At 33.9% G+C, this 23,421-nt stretch overlaps 2 protein-coding genes across 8 annotated transcripts in view; one reads left to right on the top strand and one right to left on the bottom strand.

Annotated features, from left to right (window-relative positions):
* Positions 1-23,421, top strand: part of LOC118181685 (uncharacterized) — a 293,765-nt gene that overhangs the window by 125,405 nt on the left and 144,939 nt on the right. The window lies entirely within an intron of this gene.
* Positions 1-23,421, bottom strand: part of LOC118201692 (uncharacterized) — a 162,247-nt gene that overhangs the window by 66,558 nt on the left and 72,268 nt on the right. The window contains exon 1 of one of the 4 annotated variants that reach the window (XM_085824688.1): positions 13,071-13,223. The exons of the other annotated variants lie outside the window; for them this stretch is intronic. The gene's annotated coding sequence lies outside the window, so the exon portion shown is untranslated. Of the gene's footprint in view, positions 1-13,070; positions 13,224-23,421 lie in introns of those variants that run through there. 4 annotated transcript variants of the gene reach the window in all.

Raw genomic sequence — 23,421 nt, 5'->3', positions numbered from 1 at the left:
CCCTAAGCGGCAGGGTACCTTTTCGATATCTATAATTAAAGATACTTCTAAGAAAAATTCCAAAACGACCCCCAGTGCTACGCTTGTGGAACATTTATGCTATTGACAGAACCTTAATTGTCAGTGTTGTTGGATCCGTTTTAACCTACGGAATACTTATAGCGACTCGGACGAAGCAAAAATAATCTATCCACCCCTTATAGAACAAACCGTAACTCCATCCGAGCAGAAAACTATAGAACGTTTGCCGCCCTATTGATTTACAAGCAAATAACTATAAAAATTGTAAGAATGACGTGTGATGAAATAACTTAAAATTCTATGTTTATGTTTGAAGACAAACTTTGAATTCCAACATTAAAAATATCTGATGTGTACACCACATGACTTCCTTGTACGGAATATTAAATTATATGCATTTTTCTTGTATTTCATTTAAACTTAGTGGATTGAATTAAATTTACTTCGTCGATAGCGCATAAACCACAATAGAATAAATGCACTCTTTAAAATTCACTCTATTTGTTTACCATAGCAACACTCTGGCGCTAGGTTCACTTAATATTTCGTTCACATTATAACTCAGAATGCACAAAATTTATATCATTTGAACAATTATCTTATCATAACCACATGTTCTATTCAAATACTATAATAAAGCTAGAACGATGTATAAAAGAAATTAAGAAAACAAAACAAAAAAGAAGCAGTTTTTTCCAGACGATTGAGTATTTCTCATTTAATTAATTCAGGTCTCACTTCGCGAGAAGGCTAAAATACATAAAAAGTCAAAATATCTATATTAAAAATTACGAAGTAAATTTCAAACGCTTATTTCCTCGAAAAAATTCCAGAAAGAATTAAGCATGATTTAATTGGCAATAATAAATGAATGCGTTATCTTTGTTGTTGCGAAGCTAAGTTTCTCTAGATTGGCAACAAATCCACTAATCTCCTGTTTCAAATGTAAACATCAATGGCCGCCATTAAAAACAGGCTTAGCGGCAATTAAACAACTTTAAAATTGCTGATAATTCTGAAAATATTGCACACAGATTTACTAAAGGCATAAAATCCTTAACCGGAAGATAAAAACAACATAATTCAATCATTTTTAAAGAAAAAAATGTACAATTTACAAACATATAAGAGTAAAGAAACTGAGATCACTCAGACGGGTAACAGAGTGGATATATATATAAATATATTTATATAGGCATTTGGTGCGGCCGATTGCAACCAAAATACCAGGTGCACATCTACATGTTATAGCAGTCCTATATACAAAATTTCAACGTTTTGAGGGTACTCGTTTTTGAGTTATGCGAGATATGTACGTACGTATGTACATACGCACGTACGTATATACGTTCGTACAGATGCCAAGTATATGTATCTCGCATGACTCAAAAAAGGATAGTCGTAGAACTCTGAAATTTTGTATATGAGACTGATACTTATGCATCTTTTCCGTTGCAATCGGCTACACCAAACGGATAGTAAAATGAATTAAAAAGATTTTTTGTGATGCCTGTCCATGCGTACGTTCGTACATGTATATATCTCGCATAACTGAAAAAACACCTACACTTTGAATGTTGAAACTGCGTATATGGGACTCCTGTAACATCTAGTAGTGCACTTGTGCTTTTAATTTTATTGCAATGAGCAGCACCAAAAGTGTATAAAAATATATAAATATGTGAAATATAAAATATGAAAAAAAATTTTAAAACCCGATTGGAATCAACTGACACTAGACCTTTAAATTTATAAATTTTAGTTAAACACGTCCTCACTTCAAAGATAGGCTTTGCACTATTTTGCACGGTGCTACTTTACTAGACGGTTGCACGGATTTTGGCGACTTTTTGGCGATTTGCCTTTTGGCGAGTAATACAACTTATGGTAAACCCATTGATGGATAAGTTATTTATGGTAACCGATATTTTGTTGTCATTTTATTAAAAAAATAATGCGTTTTATTATGCATAACTTCCGTTTTTTAAATATTATTTATGGCTTCTAAATATTAAAAATCAATTTAATTTAACATTTTTATTTGAAATAAAAATTTTGTTGTTTATAATATTTTATATAATTTTATGTTGTGGATGATGTAATAATGACGTCACCTTACTTAAAAAGTAATTGGTTTTATTAATATCTATAAATTTAATCTAATGTTTTAAACATTATTTATGACTGTTAAATATTAAAATACAATTTAATTTTGCATTTGTTTTAAAAATGATTTTATTATAAATGATTATTTAAATAATTTTAATTCTATGCGTGATGTAATCAGCTGCCTGATTGGTTACTGAATATTTGTGCATTACCGCTTCATTTTAAAATTTTATTATTCATCTGTTATTAGTAATTACCAAGAATTATTGGTATTGGAATAAAAAAATTGCCCTTTGAGACTTTATTTTGTCTTTCCTAATCAAAGATTTATTTATAAATTGTTAAAAGTGTCAGAGGAAATTTTGGAGGAAACCTCGCTAATTGCTTCTTCAATGATGTGCGAGATATTTGGATATCAGATGAAGATGGTTAAAAGATCCGATTCAATTATGATTTCGATTTTTTTTGTGGTATTTATCAATAAACAAGAGGTTAAATTACTCAAAAAAATGTAAGTACATATTTTTCTTTTATTTTATAATTGTATACTCCAGTTTTTGTTAAAAAAATTAATACACTATTTTCAAAAATTGCTGAGATAATTATTGTCACATATGTTTTAATGTTAATTATATTGTATATAACGTGTTTTAAAGTATTTGAATTTAATAATATTCTAATTCTTTTAAATGTTGGTAGGATGGTTTTTAATTCGATATTCAATTTCAGTAATATTTTAATCTAATTAAACGTTGGCACAATATTTTTATAGCGGTGTTTTTATTCTCTTTTTTGCTATATGAAAGTAATAATTGCCTTACTTTAGTACTTTATACTCATAGTAAATGTATTTATTTACACTTGCCTGCCATCTTAAAAAACGACATTTTCAACAAAAATTAATCCATTACTTTTAACGATATTTTTTTTTTTTTAAGTTTCGAATACTTTACTATGCGTAAAAACAGCGTTTTTCAAGATGGCTGACGATTGTAAAAATTGCGCCAACAATTGCGCCAACGTAAATAGCCAAAAATCCGTGCAACCATCTACCAAAGTAGCACCTTTTGCATCACTCTGCAGCATGTTACGTCACTCTTTCCCTGCCATTTCGTTGCACTGCGAAACATTTAGCCCAATCGCCGTTCAGGATTAACACAAAGACTTTCCGGTTATAAATATGACTGCTGTAAATACGCAGTAATTTTTCTTGTCTGCTGCTTCTTGGAGAAACCACGTCTCTCGCTTCTCCTTCTTTCTGTATTGTTTAAAATGTAAACTTCATATATAGAAATTATGGCGTGTCTTTAGCACCCCTAGTGTGGTACTAGATTTAGTCAGAAATGTATTTCTGAATAACTGTTCTTGCGAAAAATGAAAATGATGATTTAACTATCAAGCCACTTGTGATTTTCACACCAGTCGTCATACAAGCAACAGTCTTCTCTTCATCTTCCGCAAAACTACAACATCCCATATTTATATAATGTCTTGAACACAATAGTTCATTATGAAATTATGACATTTCTGTAAATCATTTCACCGATTCTCTACCTCTAATCTTAATACTCGGTAGGCTTCCCTTCCTTCCTTAATACTTAGCAAGCTCCCTTCCCAATGTAAAATTTAAATTAGGCAAAAAAAAAAAAAAAAAAAAAAAAAAAAAAAAAAAACCATTCTTAATTTGCCTTCAGGGAACTCTTTAGCGTTTTTTACTTCCTTGTACGAAGTAAAAAGGAAGTATTGTAATCGCGAAAAGTTTCAGGCAGCATATTTCAATGAAAGTATACATTTCGACCGCTATCGAATGCAATTTAACGATGTTTTTTTGTGACATCTGTACGTAAGGACAGAATAAAAGACTCTTTTCCTCCCCCCCAAAAAACTGCTTTAAAATGAATTCTGAAGAGAAATTTTCGTGGCGTCTGTACGTACGTAAGTACGTATCACGCATAATTCAAAAATGAGTAGCCTCAGAACGTTGAAATTTTGTATATAAGACTGCTATAACATGTAGATGTGCACCTCGTATTTTGGTTGCAATCGGCCGCACCAAACGTAAATAAATATATTTATATATACATCCACTCTGTTACACGGCATAGTGATCTCAGTTTCATTACTCTTATATGTTTGTAAATTGTACGTTTTTTGCTTTAAAAATTATTGAATTATGTTGTTCTTATCTTCCGGTTAAGGTTTTCATGCCTTTCGTAAATCTGGAAGCAATATTTATACAATTATGAACAATTTAAAAGCTGTTTAAGTGCCTTGAAGTTTTAAAAAACATGGCGAACATATTTGTTTATATTTGAAACAACAGAGTAGTAGATTTGTTGCCAATCTAGACAGACTAAGCTTCGCAACAACAAAAATAACGCCTTCATTTATTATTGCGCATTAAATCATGCTTAATTCTTTCTGGAATTTTTGCGACGAAATAAGTGTTTAAGATTTACTTCGTAATTTTGAATACAAATATTTTGAGTTTTTATGTATTTTTGCATTGTCGCGAAGCGAGAACGGAAGTAATTGAATGAGAAATACTCAATCGTCTGTGAAAAGTTTCTTTTTTTGTTTTGTTTGCTTAATTTCTTTTATACATCGTTCTAGCTTTATTATAGTATTTGAATAGAACATGTGGTTATGATAAGATAATTGTTCAAATGATATAAATTTTGTGCATTCTGAGTTATAATTTGAACGAAATATTAAGTGAACCTAGCGTCAGAGTGTTGCTATGGTAAAGAAATAGAGTGAATTTTAAAGAGTGCATTTATTCTATTGTGGTTTATGCGCTATCGACGAAGTAGATTTAATTCAATCCAATAAGTTTAAATGAAATGCAAGAAAAATACGTATAATTTAATATTCCGTACAAGGAAGTCATGTGGTGTACACATCTGGTTTTTTTTTTCAAGGAACAAAGGGGCTATTAGTCTTGAAACGGCGTTTTGCGTCAGTTCATTATAAACGGCGTACCACATTTTTAAACTGTTGCCACCCAATATTAGAGCAATGTATTATATTTAAAGAAATTAAATAATGAAGAATCTGCATAAATGTATGTATGTTTATTACATTGTGATAAAACAACGGTACCTAAAGCCATCGAAATTTGAATAACGTAATTCTTCACCGGACATTTGGAAGCCCAGGTTTCGAATTTGTTATATTATCTATTTCATATTTTGTAAAACCTTAACGAATTTTTGAACAACAAAACTCAACGATTTAAAAGCGAGCAATAACAACACTGTACGGGGAAAAATTATTTGCAGCGCTCGAGACTGTCTATCGGAAATTCTAAAGATATGCTGTTTTTAAATATTTTGTTGAATTGAATTACTGTTGAATTGAATTTTGTGTGGTTTAAGTTCGAAGAATAGGATATTTAATATATAAAGTAGACGCACAAAACGTTAAAATATGCTAGTTTAGGTGTAATATAAAATCTAAAATTTTTCAGATTTTTTTTTTTTTCCAAATTTTATTGTATTATTATTATTTTTTGGGGGCCTAATTTCGAATGGTTGACCGAAATCGAAACCAGGCTGTTAGGAAACTTGGCGACATAACCACACTTGGCGACATAACCCCTAATTTAGCGATATCTCTCTGTGACTTGGCAATATTTATGATCTTGGTATCTTTAATATCACTTGGCAATTTCGACCTGATTTGGTGAAATTATCTCTCCTATTTGGCAGCTTTATTTTAATTTCAAAAACTTAACCGAAATGTTGATCACCATACGCGACGTATTTTTCACGGATTCTTTTATAAACGGGCGGCAAACTGATAATATATCGAATGATAACATTAACCGGAATTACATTAAATGCAGTGGCATAGCTAGAGGGGGCAGGAAGGGCGGTCCGCCCCAGGCGGCACAATTTTAAAGTCTGCATTTTCTGTTTTCCGTGTGAAAGACTATTTTATGGGAATTAGTCAGGGCAGGTAAGATTTTAAATTGCCATACGGAATTGACGGAATTGCCATACGGTGAGATTTTAAATTGCCAGATGTTGAACAGTTGTCCCTGTATGGCCGTGTATCCACATTTATATATAAACTCCAGGGGAGGACGCGGGACATATGCCTGTTAACCTCTGTTAAACTTCAGGCGTCCCCGTCCTCCATCACCTGTCACCTGCCATATGGAATTCAGCTGAGAAAAGATTTTTGCTCTGAATAAAGTATATAAGGTATTTTCTTCCTCCTTTTCCAGCAAGCCTTCTTGGTGTAACGTTCAGCACACTTGGCGCGTATTCGAGAGGTTCAGGGTTTGAGACCCGACGAGGGCATTGCACATTTTTCACATTTCCTGCTACAAAAAATCCTAATGACTCTACAGTGGCGCCCGAACTAAAAAAAAAGGCTTTGAATGATGATTCTTCACCAGCGGGATTTGGCAATTAGTTCCCCCAATCCCCGATCGTTCTTTAAAATGTATTTTCTCCCTCCTTCCAGCATGCTTTCGTTTTGTTACGGTTAGCCGCGTATTCGAGAGGTCCAAGGTTCGAGTTCCTGCATTGCACATTTTTCATATCTTCTACTTCAAAAACTCCTAATACCTCTACGAGTGTTCAATGAAATCACCACATGATTTCAAGAGCCACAAGTTGTACCTCTTTTATTTTGACGAATCTTTTGAATGCGAACATACACTAAATTACTTATGAATTTATTCTTAATTTCCTACGAATATATATTAAATTATGATCATGGTGACCTTCATAAAGAAGGTTTCATTGCTAAAAGAGATGTAATTCAGAGTTTTATTTCCATTCTTGCAAGGAAAAACGGAAATGGGAAATGGAAGAGTTCTCCTTTTGATTTCGTGTAGTTTATTCTAAAATGCAATTTCCAGGGCAAAATTTCAAATGTTGTTATCAAATATATTTCTAAAATGTCACTGATGGTTTTGAGAGTAAAACAAGAAGAAAAATAATTAATAATTGTAAAACGTTGAAATAAAAAAAAAAAAAATCTGAAATGTTTCAGATTTTAAATTACGTCCAAAGGGGCGTTTTTTTAACATTTTGTGTGTTACCTTTCTTTATTAAATATCATGTTCCTCGCACTTAAACCATAAGATCCAGTGCAACAGCAATATCGCAAAATAGTTTTTAAACGAGCCTATCTTTAGAATTTTCGATACAGAGACTCACGCGCTGGAGATAAAAATGTTTTTTCCTACACAACGTTGCCATTGCTCGCTTTGAAATCCTTGAGTTTGTTAATCAAAAATTCGTCAAAGTTTTAAAAAATAGGAAATCGATCATAAAACAAATTTCAAATTTCAAATTTGGTCTTCCACATGCTCATATTCGTTGGAGGATTACGTTATTCAAAATTCGATGACTCTATGTACCGTTGTTTTATCACAATACGAGAAATATACATACATTTATGCAGATTTTTCATTATTTAATTTCTTCAAATATAATGCAGGACTCTAACATTTTGTGGCAACAGTTTGAAAAGTGAATCGACATTTATGAGTCCGACGCAAAATGCCAAAACGAAACTAATAGTCCTTCGGGATTCAAATCCCTTTGGACTAAAAAATTCTAAAAAGTAAACTTAGGGTTTTAATTTATTTTTCTCCATGTAGTTTTGATATTTTTTGTAGTTATCTGTTTGTACATCGAGAGGGACGGCTAATTAACCTTTTGAGGCCGGGACTTTGGTAGCAGTAAAAGCTACCAAAGGACGGGGAATCTTGAATCGAATGCCTTGCCCCCTTTACGAAATCACCTCCTATTTGCAACAAAGTTTCTTGTGGGTAGTTTAATGGATTCTCAGAGGGGTGCATCTATGTCGCAAAAGGAAGACCTTTGAAAGAGATAAGTGGTTAAAACCCCAGGAACGTCAAATTTAACATTTCACCCCACTTTTAAAATGGAGGAAAGAGACATGGCCACTAAAGTGGACAACCCCTTTTTTTCAAAGAAGGACTCTATGGCCACTATAATGGCCATCCCGTTTTCAAAAGGTTAAGCGACTGCCTCGGGCGGCAAAAGTGCGGCAAAGCACTATGTCATTCTCGAAAGTACAAACTCCGAATTCAGTATATTCTGTTAGTTTCACAAAAATGTTTGTGTTTACAATATTTAAATAAAACATTTCTGGAATAAACAATACGGCGATATCATTACTCTTATAATCTGTTATCGCAGAAGCGTTTAACCAAATTGAATAATATTTACATACTCTGAAAGTCTCTCTGGCTTTTGTTAATGTTCGATAGAAAGTAATTATCTCTTTTTTAATGCCGAAAACCTGAATAACTAATAAGGCATGAAATTATTACTAATGGATATTAACGCTCGAACGAAAGCATAAATTCAAACACCCTTCTACCACTAATAAGTTTAGGAAAAGTAAAATTATTTTTATGTGCTAACAATCACTTCGAAAAGAAACTTTTATTGTCACCGGCGAGACTTCTGTCGGTTTGTCATAATATTGATCGCGTGACATTTTCTTTTGGTAAAGCACAGATAAAACCCCGCAAATTAAAAGGACTGAAAACTAAAATAAAAAACTAGAACTGGAAACGTCGTATTAGAAATTAGTTTAAGTTTGGTTTAGTTTGTGTAATTATGGCAAAGCCTCGAGGGCTATCTGCCTAAGGGGAGGAATGCCTTCGTGGAGGACTTTCTAAGGGAAACTGGTTCGTATACACGCTACACATGGGGAAAGCCATGAAAACGCCCATGCAGCCAGCCCGCTCGCGGGATTCGAACCTCGGACCGAACTACCAGTGTTCAGCGACTTTACCACTCGGCCGCTGGTGGGCATTAGAAATTAAGAAAACTATGAAAAGTAAAAGAGGAACGTTTTCACGTTTCGTAGTACTTTTATAATCGAGTGGGGTTAAAATTTAGGCAGTTAACTTGGCCATTTTGGGTCTACGTTTCTGTTATTGCCTTGTCCATGTATCTCATGGAAGAATGATTGCTAGAGCCTCAAGGAGGTTGGACTTTCTACTTCCACCACAGTTTCGAGATAGCACCTCATGGACCGGTTCAAGTGTCTCCACCTGTCTCCCGCACCATTCCCAAACCACACGAGAGGACATTTGGTTCACCATTTAGAGTGCCCCGAATATTTGCAAACACATTAAAAACATACTATTGCAATTACAAACATCCATGCAGTATATTCTGCCTTCTCTGGGATTCGAACCACGACTTCGGTTCCGTAGTACGCTCCTCTAACCACTATACCGTCTGAGCGTCCCTTAGAAAGTCCTCCACGAAGGCATGCCTTCCTGTAGGCGAATAACCCTAAAGTTGATACTCAAATAAGCCAAACTCTTTATGACATTTTCTTTACGACGTATTTTTCTTACGAAAACGGAACTGAGTATGAACAAATGGTTAAAAGATTTATTAACGGTATTAAAGTTCATTTAATTTGTTTATAGTTACCTATAGAATACTGTAAAGTGAACGGTAAGTATTATTTGAAAAATGGCGAATTGCACTAAATTCGTATCTGAACGTGATTTTCCGCTAAAAATTAAAGGGAAAAAATGTTGGATATTTTTGTAAAACCAAAATATTGCTAAAAGTGCTAACGCATTCCATATTTTATAGTTAATAAATGGAAGTTTACTTTTCTCAAGTACCATTTGCTAGGTTAGGTTAGGTTATTTGAATGTAGCAAAGACCCGAGGTCTGCCGAAGAGGAGGGACGCCTTCGTTGAGGAAAATATAAGGGAAACTGGTCGGTTTATACGTTATACTAATTCACTAAATTGGCTAAATACTCGTACATTCATATTATTTCGGACGTAGGTAACTCGCCAATTTGTCTAGTAGGGTTGTAAGACTTAAATACAGTATCTAGATCAATTGTAACCTTACAAATATCGCCCAAAATATTTGTCGTAATTTTGCCGCACTGTTTAAAATCTTCCCTATAAGTAGAAAACTTATGAATGATCTTTACATAAATAAGTTCCAAACTAAGTAAATCAATTTTAACTTAGTAAAACGTCTTCTAAATTGCTGACCAGTGGCCCAAGGGTTAAAATGGCGTTTGTGGATGCTTTCATGGCTAAACGTAATTCAATAAATAGAGCCAGATTGTTTACAGAAGTCCTTCATGAAGGCGTATCTTTTGAGGAAGATAGCTCTTTATGTTTCCAAATAATTGAATGAAGATTTAATTTGTCACCTTCCAAGGAATTCACTCTTTCTTTAACGTGTTCGTTGGTGGTGTAATTTGAAACATGTCCGGCTAGCGCCAAGAAGTCCGGAGTTCGAATTCCGGCTAGGGCATTTAAACCTTGATTTTTTGCAGTAATTAATATTTAAACTTTGAGATAAAGGCCTGAAAATGGCGTACATATCTGGCCATGTAAAAATACCGTATTGCTACACACATTCCCCCCTTTTTTATTTACATAAATGCAAAGATTTTGTTTTTGGCCGCCTCCACATGCAGAGAGTATATACTGAATATGTGTAGAAACCATTTTGTATATGAATTATTTTTCAGAATATTTTAGACTTTCTTTTGTTTTGTTGTATGCACAGAGGTGTTCTGTGGCCCTATAGTCTTTTTGTCAATTCTAGTCTGTACTTTTGCCGATTTTGTCCTTCAATTTTTTTCCAACTAGGTCGTTTTGTCAATTCTAATTAAAATTTTTGGAAGTTCCAGTGTGTTATTCTTTGCTTATCTTGTACTGCACAATTCTTCTCCTCTACTAGCGAGGAATATGACTGAGGGTTCCATTTTTCTTCTTAGTTGTTTGATTTTTTATGCTATTTGCAAGTACTGATATACATTAGACTAAGGAAGATTCAAGTGATAGTTTTTTTGTTAATGGACATTTGAAGATGTAATGGTTAGGGTCGCCCTTTTCCCCACATATACATTGCTCAGTTGGTATGTATTTAATTACGGCAAAGCTCACTAGGGCTATCTGCCTAAGGGTAGGGATGCCTTCGTGGAGGACTTTCTAAGGTAAACTGGCTCGTATACACTTTACACGTGGGGAAAATCACGAAAACACCCATGCAGCCAGCCCGTTCACGGGATTTGAACCTCGGACCGAACTACCAATGTTCAGCGACTTTACCGCTCGGTCGCTGGTGGGCTCTATACATTGCTCAAAAGGAGCTATATTTCGTTCGTAAAAATAAGTGGGGAAGGAGCCATGTCCTGTTATGTGTAATGCGTATTCCATCCAGTTTCCCTTAGAAAGTCCTCAATGAAGGCCTCTCTCCTCTCAAGAAAATATCCGTCCAGTTCTTTGCCATAATCAAATAAATCAAACCAAGTCTCACATTGAATGTGTCTGGACTGCAGTTTCCCGAGAGAAACATCGGAGGAAGGAACGCGAAGGGGGCGAAGAAGAGACCTGGATTACAAAAGAACGAATATATCAGAAGTCGATAAGACTACCATGAGAGAAACATAAATAACAGAAATAAGGTGAAACTCATGTTTAGCAATTTTTTAAGTGTGTGAGAACACATGCCATGCCCAGGTGGTTCAGCAAAAAACCTGGATAAAATACATTTCAGATTATAAATGCGAGGCAAAATAAAATGGAGGAAATGTTAATGCAGATACAAATTTAATGCAATGAATAAAAACAACCAAGCGAATAAAATTTATCAAATTGAATGCAATGAATAAAAATTACCAAGCGAATAAAATTTATCTAATTGAATGCAATGAATAAAAACAACCAAGCTAATAAAATTTATCAAATTGAATGCAATGAATAAAAATTACCAAGCGAATAAAATTTATCTAATTGAATGCAAAGAATAAAAATAACCAAGCGAATAAAATTCATGGAATTGAATGCCGTGAATAAAAAGTATGTATTAAAAGCAGCGTATCTTTTGAATTTCCGATGCACATTCTCGCTCGCTGGAGATAAAAATGTTTTTTTTTTTTTTCGTACAGTGCTGCCATTGCTCGCTTTGAAATTGTTGAGTTTGTTAATCAAAAACTCGTTAAAGGTTTACAAAATTTGAAACAGATAATAAAACAAGTTCGAAATTCAGAATTCTGGCTTCCAGGTGCCGATGTTTGGTTGGAGGACTACGTTATTCAAAATTTGATTCTTCTAGGCACCGTTGTTTTTTCCCAATGCAGATTCTTTATTATTTAGTTTCTTTAAATATAATGGATGCAGATAATATTTGGTGGCAACAATTTGAAAAGTGAAACAACGCAAAAAGGGAAACGACGCAAAATGCCGTTTTTAGAGTAATAGCTCTTTGGGTGTCAGGCCTCTTTGGGCAAAAAAAATATCATTATCCTGCATACTACACATTATACAGAAAAATATAAGGGGTTGATTAAAAAAACATTTTCTTAAAAGGGGACGATGCAAGAAAACATTTTGGAATGTCTGATCTAGACACATTCAAACATTTGCCAATTCAGTTGCACGTTTATGTGCAAGATGAATAGGCTATCTTCTTTATACTCACATTGCATGGTTTAGATAGTAAATAAATTAATTAAAGGGCATTTAAAATTTGTTACATTATGAATGAATGAAGACAAATTTTTAAACGATTCAAATAAAATTAAATAAAACACTGCTATGTTTGAAAATTTAATTTAAAATTAAAAAAAATATTAAAGCTTGTAATCGATAATAAAACAAATTCCAAATTAGGGCTACCAGATGCTCATATTCTGTGGAGGATTACGTTATTCAAAATTGGATGGCTCTAGGTACTGTTATTTTATCACAATGCGAGAAATATACATATATTTATGCAGATTATGCATTATTTAATTTCTTTAAATATAATACAGGGCGATAATATCAGCAACAGCTTGAAAAGTGAATCAACGCAAAATGCCAAAATAAATTAATAGCTCTTCTGGGCTAACGCCCTTTGGGGTAATGAAACTTATTACTTCTAAGAAAATAAATAAATATTACTTACTGTTACGCAAGCTAAATTCGTATTACTATCAAAAGTAATCCTTTAAGGGTGGAAGAGGACTTCTGTGAAACATCTTCTTGTAAGTGTAATTGAAATGAAATGAAAAGTCCCTCGCTTAACAATAAAGGACAGTTGCAAGATAACATGCTTAACGCAAGAGAAACATGCTTAAAAGAAAACCATGCCGGGATTGGTGATAAAATATCCCATAATTCCGCATGAGAAGGCAAGACTGACGAAGCGTGACCCATTTTGTTTTAGCTGAAATGGATGATATATCGCAGCAAAGGTTTAGGAAGTGTTGCGAATTTTGACGAAAAGAAAAACAGCTATATTTATCAGAAGCAGAAACTTCTTCGGTTAATTATAGCTTTATGAAAGAAAGATGACGGAAGGCAAAATACGAAACTTTAATTTTTTTTAAAGACACTAAAATTTGGAATTCTCGTAAAAATGATTAACCTAACGTCTGTCTTCCTATTTTAATGCAACAGCTGAGTATTAAAAGCATCAATGCAGTTTTATGAGTAATAATTCCTTAAAAAAAATTGCTTTTCAGAAAATTACTCGTTTAGTTTTCTTTAAGCTTAATTTTACATCCTTCCATTTTGTATGAATTACTAGCAATAAATTAATTCACGAATTTAGGTATGTAAGGAATTTTCTCCTTCCTTATCGCGTGCCTTCGGGGTGTAATTGAAAACACATCCGGCTTGCCATCGGAAGCTCCGGAATTTGAATCACGGCGAAGGCATCGCTGATTTTTCCTGATCCAAGATAAAAAAAAAAAATCTGACGTGTACACCACATGACTTCCTTGTACGGAATATTAAATTATACGCATTTTTAATTGCATTTCATTTAAACTTATTGAATTGAATTAAATCTCTTCGCCGACAGCGCATAAACCACAATAGAATAAATGCATTCTTTAAAACTCACTCTGTTTGTTTACCATAGCGACACTCTGGCGCTAGGTTCATTTAACAGTATTATATTTCGTTCATATTATAACTCAGAATGCACAAAATTGATATCATTTAAAGAATTATCTAATTGTTGCCACATGTTCTATTCAAATACTATAATAAAGCTAGAACGATGTATAAAAGAACAAAACAAAAAGAAACAGTTTTTCACAGACGATTGAGTATTTCTCATTCAATTAATTCAGTTCTCACTTCGCGAAAAGGCTAAAATACATAAAAACTCAAAATATCTATATTAAAAATTACGAAGTAAATCTCAAACGCTTATTTCCTCGAAAAAATTCCAGAAAGAATTAAGCATGATTTAATTGGCAATAATAAATGAATGCGTTATCTTTGTTGTTGCGAAGCTAAGTTTCTCTAGATTGCCAACAAATCCACTAGTCTCCTGTTTCAAATGTAAACATCAATGGCCGCCATTAAAAACAGGCTTAGCGGCAATTAAACAATTTTAAAATTGCTGATAATTCTAAAAATATTGCACACAGATTTACTAAAGGCATAAAATCCTTAACCGGAAGATAAAAACAACATAATTCAATCATTTTTAAAGCAAAAAATGTACAATTTACCAACATATAAGAGTAAAGAAACTGAGATCACTGAGCCGGGTAATAGAGTGGATATATATATAAATATATTTATATACGTTTGGTGCGGCCGATTGCAACCAAAATACGAGGTGCACATGTGCATGTTATAGCAGTCCTATATACAAAATTTCAACGTTCTGAGGTTACTCGTTTTTGAGTTATGCGAGATACGTACGTATGTTCGTACAGACGCCACGAAAAATTCTCTTCAGAATTCATTTTAAAGCAGTTTTATAACTTTTTTGGAGGAAAGCAGTCTTTTATTCTGTCCTTACGTACAGATATCACGCAAAAACATCGTTAAATTGCATTCGATAGCGGTGAAAATGGATATTTTCGTTGAAATATGCTGCCTGAAACTTTTCGCGATTGCAATACTTCCTTTTTACTTCGTACAAGGAAGTAGGAAGGTTTAAAAAATTTTGCAATGGCGTCTAACTAAAAATATGGTGGATAATAAATCGTCACCACCTGGATTTCACGACCGAGTGTCCGACTGACTAACTATTATTGTATACAACTATTATGTATTACCAAGTTGTCAAATTTGCAATAAAAATCTGTGGGAAAAATTATTCTTGCTGCGTCAACGAAAGTGAAAAGCACTGAAAACATTACGTCCCTTTACAACAAACAGTTGCAAATCCTGTTTCAAAAACCAAGCATAATATTCTAGATTAACGATAGTGTTTTACATTGTTCTTAATCCTGACATAATGAATGAAGTAAAAATATATATATATTGCATAAAATGCTTCTTTTCCTTTCACAATTTAACTCTCGCTGACCTATATACATAGTTAAGTGAGGTAATGTTTTTCGGTTCAAAAATTCGATGGTGAGTTTTGTGTGAAAAAGCATGAATTTTTTGTATCAAAACATGTTTTCACTATTTTTAAAATGGCTGTCTGTTACGTATATTTGTATGACGATTTTTTTCGTCCACGATATTTATAATAGTGATTTGATTTGGAGTACAACCGGACAATCGGAAGTAATGCTATTGAAACTCATAATATTTCTTAATGGACAATAGAAGTCCGTAACTATTTTGCAGTAATTAACATAACATAATATTGCATATACAAACCATAAGGTATTGTTGCAGTGTAATAAATATTGTTGACGGATACCTAAATATCACGAAGATATACGTGCAGGATTACAATGAATTTAGATTTGTTGATACTACAGAAATAACACAGAATAAAATTTACGTATATTCGTTTCAAAATATTTGTTTTAACATATTATAAACACTGAATTTTTTTTCATTAAAAAATAATTAAAATTTATGTTATTCAACTGCCTGATAAAATATAAATTGTAATTACAACGTAAAGGCCTTTTTCTTAATTACGATGATTATTGGTATTGATTTTAAAAAAAACGAGTGTTTATACAAGGCTAGTGATGGGCAACTTCGGTACATTCTTGTATCCGGTACTAGAGTAACGGGTACAGACAAGTACCCGGTACAAAATACAAGTTACTCAAGTAACCGTTACTTTGAAAAGTACCGAAAACCGATTTCAAGTACCGAGTACCCAAGTAACGATTTGGGGTACCGAAGTAACGAAATACCGGAGTAACGGTTTGCTGTACCGGAGTACCCTAGTAACGATTTGGAGTACCAAAGTACCCTAGTAACGATTTGGAGTACCGAAGCGCCCTAGTAACGATTTGGAGTACCGAAATACGCAGCTAACGATTTTGCGCACTGAAGGAACTCTGCCACGTCACCACGTGTTTGATTTTATCTGTACGGAGTAAGATTTTGAATATCAGAAAACATGTCAACTACGGAAGTGTCTGAGGAGCAGGCAATTCATGGACACAAGGAGCGCATATCACCATTTCGCAAATACAACCAGATACTACTGTCCTCGTACCAAAACCGAAGTGAGCTGAACCCTCATCGATCCTCCAGTAACGAATACTGAAATACCGAGAAGAGACGCATATTTTCGTTACAAAGTAACGAATACCGAAATGTACCCGTTTCGGTACAGAAGTAACGAATACCGAAAAGTACCCGTTTCGGTACAGAAGTAACGAATACCGAAAAGTATCCGTTTGGGTACAGAAGTAACGAATATCGAAAAGTGCCCGTTTCGGTACAGAAGTAACGAATACCGAAAAGTACCGATTTCGGTACTGAAGTAACGGGTACTTGGATGTACCGATTTTCAGTACCCGTTACAACTAAGTACCCGTTACAAAATACCCGGTTCGGTAGTACCGACTCATCACTATACAAGGCCAACCATACCTAATAAAATAGAATAAAAAATTTCATAGTTACAGATGCTATTTGTTGAAACAACTATAATATAGTACAAAGTCCGAAACCCGGACGTCCATTACCCGGAATGATCTAAAATCCGAACCTCAAAAACCACCAACAACGTTTTCTCGTAGGCTTTTACGCATGCGCATTTCGTTCCCCCCTTTGCGCATAATAAAACATCTGGAAAGCCCCGATTTTTAATTTCACTTCGACACTAAATAAAATACCTTGTTATTAAAGAAACAATAATTTTAGCATAAATTTGTACGATCAGTAATTTGGCTCCATTGCTGCGTATCTGTTTGGCGCACATCTCAAACCGAAACATTCCACATAGATACATCGTTGATCTGACTCCAACCTGGCGAATCATTGTTTACTATACTTTCCTTTTATCACCACATGTTTACCAAAACATGACAACTTGAGTAATGACTCATGTAGCGATGCCTAAACAATTCTTTTTATGTTAGTAATTGAATAATAAAGGAGTATGATAACCCGTTATGTTAACATTACGCTTGGCGATGATTACAGACTTAAGTGAAATGCGTTAAGAAATGATGACAGGAAAAATTTAACAAAAATATCTTTTAATATGGTAAAAATAGATTTTGTTAATGAATTAAGAATAACTGATTTGTTATTCGCATAAACCCAGAATAAGCGCCAGAGCTCGTATGGACGCACTGAGCGGTAGAATTTATTGAAGACAAAGCAAAGAACAATACATATTCTTTGGTCAAAGGGAGTCTCTTGGTAGCAGAATTTAGGACCCGCAGAGTCTGTATCAGGCGGTAAGATTTCTAGTACCGGTGCTCAATAAGCCTTAAATATATGTGGGAATTTATTTATTCAGGACTCAGATAAGCCTTAAGTATGTGCAAGGAATAGGCGTAAGTATAATAAATAACTAATACAATTCAGGCTTACTTGTCCCAGTGCGCGATAGAAGGAAGATAAATTTTAGCCTTTAGTCGCCAATCTCATGATACATAGCCAAATATCTATAGTTAACGATAGCTGAATTTGACGATGATAGCCGCAAATCTTAAGGTTTTCGAATATCGCAAATCAAAGATGAAATTTTTTAATTAACAGATTTTGTAAAGAAATGTGGAAAAGCGGTTATAAATGAAGATGATATAAAATGAGTCTTTCATTGTGATGACAATGCTTCTCAATCATCAATCAATCAACGGATGGAGAAATCTGTAGTATGGTTCTAGATCCAGAAAATATCGCTAGCGAAAGTGACAGAGTGGTTACTGAAAACGAAAAAATTTCTATTGACAAGTTAGTCGGCCTAGACACAACAATTACAGGACTTCAACAATGTAAATAAACCGAACGAGAAATTATATCTGTCTACAGAATTAAAGAGAAAGTATTAGCACAAAAAACGAAGCAACTTAAACAACTTATATTGAAAGAAATGTTTAATAAAGTAAACAAATAAATAGTAAGCTTTTTTTTGTGTGTAAATTTTGATACCATTTAGATCATAATTGCTCTTTATTTCGTAAATTACAAGTTCATATATTTTATTGTATAATTTCTACATGCCATCTTACTAGATTTAAATTAATGACCTAATATGCGGAAAAACACCAAATCAGGAATCGCGCAAGTCCCGACGAGTCCGGATTTCGAACTTTGTACTGTATAATAAGATTTAAAGTTAAGATAAAATAACACGTGGAACAAGTATTAATTTATAATTCAAAAACAAAAATCAGCGTTACATTGGCCAAACTAAAAGAGCCTTAAAATTTCGCGTTAAGGAACATGAGGTATATGTTAGAAGAAAGGAAACACAGAAATCCTCTGTTGTTTAGCATTGTTGGTCTGAAAAATCATAGTTTCAATTTTTCTGGAGCCAGAATGAATCAAAAAGCATCTTTCATTGGTGAAATAGATTTTCTAGAGGTGTTTCACATTCAAAGATATCTTTCTGTTCTAGTTAACGACCCTAATTCCAATCCATCTTTGCCTTTAACCTTTAAGGAAATTATGTTTAATTCTCATTTCATCCATAGATGGCGCCAGTAGCTTAACTCTTGTCCAGACATTCTTATCTTATCACTATATCTTATTTCGTTCATTTGCGCTTTGGTAGCTGAGGCTGATGGTTCGGTAAAACCATCGAAACTAGTCCTATGAAAATTTGCAAATATAACGCTGATTTTTGCTGTTTAAATTATAAGTTAATGAGATTTAGAGTCTTTCACTATTGTAAACTGTGACCGAATCTATCGTAGACGTAAAGCGATTTATCACAAAGTAAGTACAAAAACTTTAGAAGACAGGTTTTTTTGAAACTAAATAAGATGAATAGAAGTCACACATCGTGTTTAACAATCTGCCAGGATTTATGGCGAGAACCTTAAAGTAGAATTTTAAATGTAAAGCTAAATTTAAATAACTAATAATCAAAGGCTACACAGAGTAATTTATCGCGAAGTTGGCTCTGAACTTCAGCGGCGTGAGTTTAAACTATCGGTAAGTGTAATGCAATGCCGAAGACTAGAACTGTTATCTTAGAATAGCAAACCTAGTAACGTAGCCTTTAAGACGAAGAACACGCTCTGTCTTAACAATCTCAAAAACTCACTTGAGTGCGCACGAACTAATTTGCATTCTGGAGGGAAAACGGGAAAAGAGAAGTGATAGTAAAGATTCCAAACATAAAATAACAGGTTATTTAAATTAATGAAACGTCATGAAGTTACTACAAGATTTATTTTATTCAACAAATTAAAAATCAATTTTAAATAAATTGATGCTTACAGAAAATATTTGGTAATTTTTTATGAAAAACAGCAAAGACCGGATGCCGGAAAACTGGAATCCCGATTTGCTAATTAAAATTTGTTAAAAATTTAAAACCACGTGTTAAAATTCAGAATAGATCTTGAAAATATGTTTGAGATGCCACCATGCCATTATCACATTGTTTCCTTCTTTGCTTCAACGAACGCTGATAGGAGAAAATATTGTATTTCATTGTTAACCCAATAGCTTGAAGCATCGATATTCAAATGCCCAACCACTGCAATAGTGATGTTTGTAAAAACAACTAAAAATCCATTTGTCTTATTTTACTTTAATTTATTTAGTACTGTTTTACGCTTATTTGTTCTATAAAAACATCATGAGTGATAAGAAAATTATTCAAAGGTAGAACAAAAGACCAACTGTTTAAAGGAAGAAGTGACACTTACGCGCGTGGCATTTCCGCATAGGTGACATTTGCGCCTATCATCCCTCCAGTTAATGGACAATAAGTAACATTTCCCACCAGTCACTTTCTAGATGCTACCAGGCCTGTATCGAGGTTGGTGGTGACACATTTGAGCATTTACTGTAATATTATGTAAACAAAGAGTTGTATTTCATTTCCTTAGTGGCCCACCAGCGTCTGAGCGGTAAAATCGCTGAACACTGGTAGTTCGGCCCGAGGCTCGAATCCCGCGAACGGGCTGGCTGCATGGGCGTTTCCGTGGTTTTCCCCATGTGTAACGTGTATACGAACCAGTTTCCCTTAGAACGTCCTCCACGATGGCATCCCTTTTCTTAGGTAGATAGCCGTAGTGAGCCTTACCGTATTCACAATACACATACACATTTCCTTAGCACTTTCTCTTTTTCTGCCTACACTTTCGTTTTCGACCCCACACTGCTACACAAAAATGATTCTTTATGTGTGTTTTCCCTTCCCTTAAAGCTTGTTCCATGAGTTCAGGAACGCCCTGTATAAATTTTTTACTCAATAAGTATAATATTAATTCAGAAGTCAGACAACAAAAATCAGCGTTATATTTTCAAATTTTTGTTGTTTTGGCTTCTGAATTAATATTTGTTCGGCGTGTTATTGTGTCTTAATTTAAGTACAATACTGTTACGAATTTGATATTTAGATAAGTAATTTTAGTAGAATTATAATTAAAATTGTTGTATTTTTTGAAGTAATGTCGCGCTAAAATTTTTAACAGAAAACTATGCCGGGACACAGGGGCAATGTGTATTTAACATTGAGTAAATAGGCATCTCGATAATTTGTACCGAAATGGAATAAATATAATTGACCACTATGTTAGCTGTAACCGTAATTCCACCCTCGTATTGCTTTCCAGTAATTTCGAGAAGCAGAAAGTATTAGAAATATCTCGCGGCCGTTTGAAAACTATTTAAGGCCAAAAAGAAAGCATCTGCTCTCAGTTAATTAGTTATTCTTGTTGCGAGTGGTTTAGTTCCGCTTGAACTGAGATATCCCAGTTAGCTTTCTCTTTAGATGCTCTTTGCATTGTTCTATGTTTAACGTTCTTAGTAGTTTGAAGTGTAACTACTGATTGTAGTGTGTGATACTGTGAACACTTGTACGAATATTTCTGTGCAAAATTCCAGAACTTTGAAGTGTTTCATTTAATGAAAATAAATTTTATTAACCTGTCATCAAACCTATGTGCATTCAATGTATTACGAACCCGTACGCACGCAACAATTATCTCGTAAAAGAAGTATGAAATTTTCCCACTTTGTTACTCGGCTAAGTGTACTCAGTTCTTTTATACCTATATGGTGGTAAATTGTGCATTTTTTGCTTTACGAATGATTGAATTATATTATTCTTATCTTCCGGTTAAAGTTTTTATGCCTTTAGGTAATCGGCCTGCAATAGCTGTAGAATTATCAAGAATTTAAAGTTGTTTAAGTGCGGCTAAGCCTAATTTTTTTTACCATAGCAGTCATATCTGTTTATATTTGAAACTTAGAAGAATAGTGAATTAAGTCTTTCTGCACCTTCAGTGTCTTTTTGCCGAGTCGGACCAAAAGGAAACTTTTAGTTTTGTGGACAGAAATTTCTGTCTTCTTGCCCGCTGGTCGAATTGCTTGATTTTGCGTAGAATAATTTTAATCGTAAAATTGTTTTTTAATTGTTTTTCTATATCTTTCAATTTTTAATGAAGATATTTTGAGTTTTTATGCAAGTGAGAACTGAATTAACTGAATGAGAAATATATCTCCAATGAAATTCGAGGAAATAAGTTTAAATGAAATGCTGGAAAAAATGCGTATCATTTAATATTCCATGCAAGTCATGTGATGTACAAATCACATTTTTTAAGTTATTAGTGTGAAAAATATTTGTATTATAATTATGTTGTATGTTGTAGGGAAAAATGCAAAGGTACTGATAAAGGACCTGTTGTAATTTTGTAAGGATTTGACGCAAGGAATGGATCGCGTGGTTTAAAGGCCCATTATGATTCATTTCAGCAGCACCAAGTAAAACGTTCTCTGATTGGGTGGGAAACAAATTCGTAAAATGTATTTCAGGCTATATTTTAGAAATGACGTCATATGGTTCATTGCTTCATTTGATGAAGCTAAGCAGTGGTATCGCTTTAAATTTGCCCGTCTGTCTCTCTAATCTCTCTTTTCAATCAAAATTTCTAGGCATCAAAATATGTTTCTAGGTTAGTAATATTTTCAAGAATTTTGTCAAACAAAAAATACTCCTGTTGTCGTCATTATTCTAGGTATAATTCGTTGGTTGATGTGTTTCACTGTACGCTGATTTTTCTGTGATCGCTTACTGAAAAGTAACACAAAAGATTCATGTATTTAAAATAAATCTGTTTATCTACCTATTTTTCACTTCCTTGTACGAAAGTGCTGTAATTGCGAAAAATTCCCGTTATCAGATTTCAACGGAAATATCCATTCTGAGCGTTCCCGAACCCATTTTGACTATTATTTTTTGCGTGACGTCTGTATGTACGGACAGACTAAAGATTACTTTTATTCGAAAACGGATCCCAAACTGGATTCAGATGAATTAAAAATGGATTTTATTCTGATGTCTGTACATATGTAGATGTCTGGCATAACTCAAACACGATTAGTCTTGGAACATTGAAATTTTTTATAATGGGATTCCAATAATATTTAGTTGTGCACCTTCGTTTTTTAGTGCAATCGACTGCGTGTATATACAGGTTACTTCAGCTAATCGGTTACAAACTTTCAGGAGAGATAGAGTGCACCTGGACGATGTAAAATCACATAGCAAAGCATAGTTCGAAACGTTTTTCTGGAGCGGTGATGGAAACGCAAACACAAGAAAGGAAGGACACGAACAGGGTGCGAAATTACACTGGTTATCATAAATTAAGGAAAAATAACAAAAGTAGCGATAACTTCCCCCAAAATAAGCCAAACCGTGTAAAATTTGAATATGTTGCCAAGTAAGAGTAGCTGAGTAAAACTCCAATATGCAAATTAGTGACGCTGCACTCGGAATACGTCATCTGCGCGGAGCATAAAAGTTCATGTTTGAGAGCAAGCCCACATATTTCACTGTGACAGTGACATCGGAAATCTGAGATAGCCAATTCATAACAATGATCTCCAGGCATCAGTTGCCTGCAGAACTACGACAGAAAGCCATTGGGAGACTAGAGGCAGGACAAAGT

Source organism: Stegodyphus dumicola, chromosome 10, assembly GCF_044657685.1.
Source record: "Stegodyphus dumicola isolate Sdum_Otavi_A_Nest chromosome 10, ASM4465768v1".
NCBI classification, from domain to species: domain Eukaryota; kingdom Metazoa; phylum Arthropoda; class Arachnida; order Araneae; family Eresidae; genus Stegodyphus; species Stegodyphus dumicola.
The sequence above is the reverse complement of the archived record's forward strand: the minus strand, read 5'-3'. Positions and strand labels throughout refer to the sequence as shown.